This window comes from Podarcis liolepis (genome assembly GCF_965112155.1).
Source record: "Podarcis liolepis genome assembly, chromosome: 13".
NCBI lineage: Eukaryota > Metazoa > Chordata > Lepidosauria > Squamata > Lacertidae > Podarcis > Podarcis liolepis.
Genome location: NC_139573.1, coordinates 57,357,321 through 57,365,693, shown reverse-complemented (window position 1 = coordinate 57,365,693; position 8,373 = coordinate 57,357,321). Strand labels below are relative to the sequence as shown.

Here is an 8,373-nt window from a genome sequence, read left to right as displayed (position 1 = left end):
AAGGAAAGCATCATAGAATTTATTTCTGTCAGTTTCATATTTCTTTCTTTTTTAAAAAAATAAATTCATTTGCTTTTTTGTTGATACACTGAGAGAGAGAAAAGGAAGAAAACCAAAAATACAAATAAAAATAATAATGAACACAAAATTATTTACAGAACAATAAAGCAAGATTTGGTCTTTGAACTATAGACCCAACCTCACGTCTATTCCTTACTTCAATTATATATTACTTTTTGCCGGTACACACGTCTCTCATAATTTACCTAATCCTTAATTTGTCTTAGGTCTCATGTCTTTCTTAAAGCTACTACTGACATTATTCGAATTATATTTCACTTTACAAGGTTGCCTTAATCCATCAGGCAGCAGCACAGCTGTGCATACACCGTCACAGGAAGGAAGGAAGGAAGGATCCAAGAGCATTTTGCTGGGGGTCTCAAGAGGGTCCTGTGTGGAATCAGGACCCGCTCCTGGGATCCGCGCTTTGAATCGCAGCCCTGCTGCTACAGAGCACCAGATCCAGGAAGGCTGCAGCTCAGTCAGCGGAGGCAGATGTGATCTGGGATGGGCTGGCCCTTTGGGGGAGATCTCCTGTGAAAATCACGCAAACCCAAGACGATCCATTTTCTATATCCAGCGCCCCCTTAGGCTATGCCCCCCCCCCAGCAAGACTGAGCAGGGTCGCCCAGGACTGCAGCCTGAGAGCCCTTCCACACTTCCCAGCATGCCTTGCACAGAGCTCCTTCGGCCCGCCGGCTATTCCTGCGGAGGTGAGCGGCATGGACAGACTACACTACCCAGCATGCCTCGGGAGGAGGCATTTCCGGCAACCTCCCATCGGCACCAGCCACTGGGAGGACTATGTTACCCAGCATGCACCGCTGGAAGAAGGGCTGAAGAACAAGCACGGGGCGCGCAAATGTCTGCTGGGAACTGTAGTCGCTGCTGCGCGACATCTTCTCTGGAACCTAGCGGCGTTCGACGTATCCTTTTTTCAAAACTGTTACCAAAACTAGGTATTTGAAAGGGACCCCCGAGGTCCTCTAGCCCAACCCCTGCAATGCTCAAGCATCCAGGACGGAGGGCCATCCAGCCTCTGCTTAGGAACATGCAAGGAAGGAGAGGCCACCGCCTCCCGAGGGAGTCTCTTCCACTGCCCAACAGCTCTTACTGTCCGAAAGGTCTTCCGGATGTTTCGTCAAAATATTGCTTGTAGCTTGAAGCCATTGTTGGAGTTCTCCCATCCAGAGCAGGAGAAAACAACCCCAACCCGAAGTCAGCCCCCCCCCCCTGCCCATGTTCAGCTTGTCCATCTCCTCCGTAAAGTGTGGCGCCCAGAACTGGACACCGTACATATTCCAGGTGTCTTCTGACCAGGCAGAAGAGAGGGGGACTCTTCCTGTACTTCCCTTGATCTGCGTTGGGAATGACGCCACACGGACTCCAAACTGCAGCCCCACGGTGAGTGGATGGTCTGGGCCTTGGCAGTGGCGTCATCTACCGGCAGCTGTTGGTAGGCCTGAGCAAGGTCGAGTTTCGCAAAAACCTTGCCCTCTCCCAGCGAGCGTAGTAAGTGCTGGGTGACAGGGACGGGGTAGGCATGCTGTTGGAGCGCCTTGTTTATCGTGCACTTATAGTCAGCACAGATGCGCACTGCTCCGTCAGGCTTGATGGGCGTCACGATCGGAGTCTCCCACTTAAGCTTTGTCTACGGGTTCCAGGACTCCCTGTGTGATCAGCTTGTCTAGTTGTTCATCCACCTTAGGCTTGAGTGCAAATGGTACGCGTCAAGGCGTGACTCTGATGGGTTTGATTAGCAGATCAAGGTTAAAGGAGATGGGTGACCCCACGTACTGTCCCAAGGTTTCATCGCACACTTCCAAAAACTCTGTGATGATGGCGTCTATTTCTGACTGCAAAACACTGTGGATGCCTGTAATTTCCAACCCCAGGGACGCAAACCAGTCCAGTTCCAGCAAGCTGGGCCAATTTCCATCGACCATGACTAACTTCAGCGGTCCCGAAAATTCCATACAGGTCACTTTGAACTTGCCCACACCGACAACCAGAATGTTATTTCCCTGATAATCCCTCAAATGCAGGTAGGTGGAGTCCAGTTGTTTCTTAGATAGTTTGGGAGTCAACCTTTTGATGGTACTCCAAGGGACGATGGACATGGCAGAGCCTGTCAACTTCCATGTCACATGGTTTGCCCTCAATAGTCACGGTGACATAAATTTTCCTGTGTTCCGACCCGTCAGCCCGGCCAACTGTCAGCTCAGCTGAGCAACGGCAGTTGGTGACAGTGTGGCAGTCCTTGTTAGCATACCTTGCCGATGCCTTCTTGTTTCCCAGTGCTGGTAGAGTATCTGCTGGCGTAGACGAGCAACAAACCCTCGCCATGTTTTCCCGGTGCCGGTTGAATGGTGAGGGGTGGACGCTAGCTTCAGCGATATCTCAGCTCTTGAGTGTTCAGCTCAGCAGTTCAGCTCTGGCTGTGTCTTGTTTCATCTGATCCCACCATCGTCGCCAGTGTTAAATAGTGGGAATGATGGACGAAGGACACAGCTCTGTTAGATTCACAGCTCTTTATTGCAGCTGTTAGAACTGCTCCTGGAGTCAGACTCGCTGCAGCCTAGCTGGCCGCTTTATATAATACTAAGTAACTTGTAACAGTAACAACTCCCAACTAGCTAACCAATAAGTGAGCAACAGTTCTCAATCCTTCATTTGCATACTGGTGGCCCTGAGTGAGAACTGCAGCTAATCTTAATACAGTGGTACCTCGGGTTACAGGCGCTTCAGGTTACAGACTCCGCTAACCCAGAAATAGTACCTTGGGTTAAGAACTTTGCTTCAGGATGAGAACAGAAATCGTGCTCCAGCAGTGCGGCAGCAGCGGGAGGCCCCATTAGCTAAAGTGGTGCTTCAGGTTAAGAACAGTTTCAGGTTAAGAACAGACCTCTGGAACGAATAAAGTACTTAACCCGAGGTACCACTGTACATAACAATCTGGACACTAGACTGCTGTTGAGGCAGCCTAGATTAGCAATAGCTTTTTCTTCTTCTTTTTTGCTGCTGCATCACACTGTTGACTCATGTTCAGATTGTGGTCCTCTGTCCTTTTCACATGTACTGCTAGGTGTCCCCCACCTTATATATGTGCAGCTGGCTCTTCCTGCCCAAGTACAGAACCTGACATCCACACCCACTGAAATTCATTTTGTTAGCTTGGGCCCAGTCCTCCAGTCTGCCATCCACGCTTGTCTTGATGGTGTGGTGGCTGTTCTTTTATTGGCCTTTACAAAAAGCCTAAAAGGGGATAGTAATTGTTTTCCTTCTAGAGATAGTTTCTGGTGGTTACAAGCACTGCTTGGGATGTATGTGTTGCAGATTGGGGTCTGCTTCCCCCTCAGCCACAGAAATCATTTTAGCTTCTTAAGGAAGAAGCATAGAGGAAGACAGAATTATTCATAGAAGCAAAACTAACTTAAAAACATGACTTCTTGTAGAAGGGATAGTGGCGATACATTGTAATAAATATCATTTAGAGTGAATATAACCCTGTGGACAGACCAAATTGATAAATAATGCTTTGTACATTAACTTTTTGCTGCCATTTTTGTGGATTTTTTTGTGCTGCTGAAAATTTAACAAATATCATTTAATCTGAAAAACCCTAAACTTTAATTTTTCCTTCTTCTTTTGCAAAGAACTTCCATCTGAAATTGTGCAGAAGGCATATTGCCTGACTGAACCAGTTCAGTTCCGCCCTCTCCCCCCCTTTCTATTTTTACAAATTTATTTATTTGGTTTTTCAAATTAAAATTTTACAGAGATATATCAAACATAAATAATAAAAACAAGATTCCTAGGAATCTTTTGGACTTCCACCCTCCTCTTTTTGGGGGGCCTATTATTAATCAAATAAAATATTTCTTACAGTCATAGACCAGCATAAGTAGGGTGGGGTACAATCATTTAAAATCTGTAAAACGTTTTGGAAAGCTAAAATTATTAAAACAGAAGGTATATATAAAAAACTAGAAGAAGCTAGAAGAATCTAAAAGAAGGGTTAGGAGCATTAAACAGATGTGGAAGAGCATAAAAGGTTAGTATATAAAAGGCTATGGCTATCGATTTACAAAGCACTTCAATATGAGTGTTCATTAAATCTAGTTTGTGGCGCAGGTCATGATCCGACAAATTCTGAGCACTGCTATGCAGAACCTGGCAACGTTGTATGTTGTAGCAGGGTTGGTATCTGAAAGCAGCAGGGAGGTATAGAATTGCCCTGTGCACCCTGGGTCCTTATGGGGAGATGGGTGGGTAGATGAGGCTAATACGACTGGCACTGGAGAAGCACATGCTCTCTTGTTTCTGTTTGTCCACAATCACAGCGGCATTGTCTCTCTTCCTATATCAACCTTCAATGACAGCCGAGGGGAGGGTGTGACATCGTGCCAGGGTAAAGGCCCTCCGATGCTTAGGACTTCAAGTTTAGTTAGATATGCCATGAGGGAGGCAGAGTGCCTGATAGATTCATTGGCAATAAAAGTTGGGGTCCTGGCTAGATCCAGTTGGTGCTCTGTGTCTGCTACATTGTTGTTTAATGAGTGCTTTGGCCTGATCATATCCCATGCTGAGTAGAAGACCTGGAGAGAAGCCCAGGGATGAGTGTTTAGTTGCCACTGCCTGTTTCCATGTGGATTGAAAATCATCACTCATAGTTAGTGGGATAAGGCCAAGGGGAAATAGAGACATGAGCCAATATTTGAGTATAGTCACCCACACTCTAGCCTCCACTTTTGTGAAGTCTGTCTGGTCTCAGAGTGGCATTTGTCAGGAGTGCGTGCAGGAGCCAGGCCCTGTGACCAGTAGGACTTCGCAGGACTGGGACCTTCCTAAATTTGTTCTGAGGAGACAAGGCGTGGCCACACAGGTGAGGCTGACTGGTAACTCTCAGCACCTGGTGGCAAGAGCTGGGAAGGGATATAAGGTCAGCATTTCCCTTTGGCTCTTTGCCACAGCAGCACAGTTCCTGCCTTGCTGCGTTTGGCTCCTTGACTCCTTGCTTCCTGACCCTCGGACCCTCGGCTTCTAGACTCTGGCTCTCTGACCCTCGGACTCTTGGCTTCCTGACTTCTGGCTTCTGGGCTCTCGTTCCTGCTCCCACCCTGCCATCTCGCCCCTGGTCTCGACGTCCTCGGCAGGGACTTTGACTCGGACCGTGACAGCATTAGAGACACATTTTAGGACTTGGAGGACTGATCTTAGAAATTTGGATTGTACAAGTTCTAGTGGTGCAAAATTGGAGAAGGGGCCCAGCCGGGCACCATAGAGAAGTTGTGCTATTGGCTTAGCTTCAAATAATTTGAGTGCTGCAGGTATATAGTGGCCACCTCTTGTTTTAAGAAATTAAAGGATTGCAGATGAGCTCCTCTGAGCAATATCAGCAGCATGATCCCCATGAGCTTTCCTACTGCCAGCAGAATGAAAAACTACCCCCAGATATTTGAAACAGAAGACCCGCTCAATCTTATGAAACGCTGTGAAAAGCATGGCCTCCATGGGGCTGTCCCTGAATAAGTTTGGCCCAACTCATAGTCGCGGACATGCCTTAGACCTGGTGTTCACCTCTATGGATGTGGGTGATCTGACACTAAGTAAAAGCGAAACAAGTGCCATGGTCGGATCACTTCCTGGTGCAACTGTACTTCTCTTCCCTTCCCCTCTGCAGGGAGGTGGGACCAATTTGGATGGTCCACCCCCGCCAAATAGTTTCCAGAAAGTGATGGAGATGTTTTATCCCATGTTGATGATTTTGCAAAAATTTTTGCAGATCATAGAATCATAGAATCAGAGTTGGAAGAGACCACAAGGGCCATCGAGTCCAACCCCCTGCCAAGCAGGAAACACCATCAAGCCTCTGCTTAAAGACCTCCAAAGGAGGAGACTCCACCACACTCCTGGGCAGCAAATTCCACTGTCAAACAGCTCTTACTGTCAGGAAGTTCTTCCTAATGTTTAGGTGGAATCTTCTTTCTTGTAGTTTGGCTCCATTGCTCCGTGTCCGCTTCTCTGGAGCAGCAGAAAACAACCTTTCTCCCTCCTCTATATGACATCCTTTTATATATTTGAACATGGCTATCATATCACCCCTTAACCTCCTCTTCTCCAGGCTAAACATGCCCAGCTCCCTTAGCCGTTCCTCATAAGGCATCGTTTCCAGGCCTTTGACCATTTGCTGCTGCACACCCTTTGCCATCTGCTCTCCACATTGCTAGCAAGCAGAAGGGAATGTGCCCCTCTGGCTAAAGGGTTGCCACCCCTGGTTTAAAGCCACCTTGCAGCTCAGTCCAGAAAAGCAGTTTGTACCCCCACAGAAGGATCAGTTTCCCTGCCTCGTTGCCTGGAGGCAATTCTTGGTCGCCATAGGAAAGCAGCCATGTAGCTGTTTACAACCAACTTTCAGAGTTTTAAATAAAGGACACCGTACAAACCAGGCACAGCAGCATCCCCTTCTGTAATAAGCAAGCAACCCGTTTTAATAATAAGAACGATGCACTATGATTTTGGGGTCTTTTCGTAGATGTGGAACAGGCGGGCAACAACAAATCCTCTTTTATGAATGGTACCTGCTCTCCATCCTTCCTTACATCCCCAGTAGCTTTCCCGTACATGACAGCACCTGACTGTAGGTAAGTAAGAACATTTGAAACTACTTCTAACTTTTCCCGGAGTGACCAGTAAATCTCCAGAGTCGTTCTAATGTTCCATCATGCCACTGATATTTTCTGTTGGCTGTCTGGGTCTCCCGTATCAAAAGTGCAGTGAAATCCTGACCTATTCAGGCCCAGCACACGTTTGCCCGCTTGGTTTATCTCAAGTCTGGATGCTGCTACAGGAGCATGGAAAGCAATTTGCAAATGGAGCCGTTGTTGCTTAACAAGGCTGGATCCCCTAGTAGTTCATTCCGTAGAATGCTCTTGCTCATGGCAATACAAAGGGCACCATTGCTGCCTTGGACTAAACCAGCCTTCCTGTGTTTTTCCTTCATTTGGCAGTTCTCCATCATATCTGTACCGCCTGATGGCTGTTGTGGTCCACCATGGGGACATGCACTCAGGACACTTTGTCACGTATCGCCGATCTCCACCGACTTGCAAAAGCATGCTAGCCACCAGCAACCAGTGGTTGTGGATCCGGAGCGACGTGGGGTGAGCGGCGCGGTGCTTCGAATCGATTGCTCTTTTCACGGAGTGAAGCCGCATTGCTGTTGTCGGAGAGCGCTGACTTTTTTCCTGTGGACAATTGGACTCTAAACAAGTACCCGTGAGTAGAACGGAAAATTGGATTATTAAACTTCGTAATTTGGCACCGGAGCGGGAAGGTCTAAACAGGAAGTCCGCCTTCCGCTTTTGTAAACAGCTTAAAGCAAAGACATCGCAAGCTAAAGTCTGGAAAGTCATCTGTAAAGGACTAAATTTCCATCGGTTAAAACTACAAACCCCCCTTGGAAGCAGGAGAAGAGGGGGGGAATCTTAAATTGTTCAAGCCTGCAGGAGAGGGAGTAAAGAAAGATATATTTCTATTGTCTTGAACCTGGGAACGGGCTGTCAAAGATAGACGTTTGGGGAAAGTTTATTGACTGTGAATAATAACGCATGTTGACAGATAGTTAAATAAGAGAAACATATTGATTCCAATGTTTCCTTTTGCACTAAAAAGGAACAAAGATTTGAAAAACGAAAGCAATTTTGTTGCTGGATCTGCTTGTAAAAGGATGGATACTGTCAGGGGTTCAGGGACAGAGGCACAGGGGAGGCAGGAAATGGAGAGCAAGGGAGATGAATCCCAGGACAGCGAGGAAGAGGACGACAATGACTCAAGGGATTCTATGAGTCTCTCCAGCGAATCAGAGAATTCCCAGAAGGTGGTGCCGGTGGTCAAGGCAAGGGGAGCCCCAGGGGGAGAGTGTCAGGAGCGGGGGGCCAGCAGGGGATCCCAAAGTGGCAGCTGGGCATCAGGACCAGCCTCCCCGCCAGGACGCAGCGAAGGGGGTGGAGGTTCCAGTGTATCAGAGGAAGCAGCTGTAATCTGTATTCAAGAAACCCATGTAGCTAAAAAGCATAAACATGTTCTAACAAACAAACTCTTGGGTACGGAATTTATAAACTCTACAGAAGAAAAAAAAAAGGGGGTGGTAGTATATGTGAAGGAAAAATGGGAACCAAAAATGATATACAAAGATGAGGAGGGGAGGATACTAGGGGTTCAAATCAAGTTCCAGGGAGAAAAGATTAATGTAGTTAACATTTATGCCCCAAATACAAGCAAACCTGAGTTTTTCAAGAAATTAGAACAAGT

The 8,373-nt window shown here is 47.2% G+C and overlaps 1 protein-coding gene across 2 annotated transcripts in view; it reads left to right on the top strand.

Annotated features, from left to right (window-relative positions):
* Positions 1–8,373, top strand: part of ALKBH2 (alkB homolog 2, alpha-ketoglutarate dependent dioxygenase) — a 34,939-nt gene continuing 26,566 nt past the window's right edge. Inside the window, exon 1 of one of the 2 annotated variants that reach the window (XM_083471006.1) lies at positions 1–2,105. The gene's annotated coding sequence lies outside the window, so the exon portion shown is untranslated. The remainder of the gene's footprint in view (positions 2,106–8,373) is intronic. The other variant, XM_083471004.1, reaches the window with a different exon arrangement.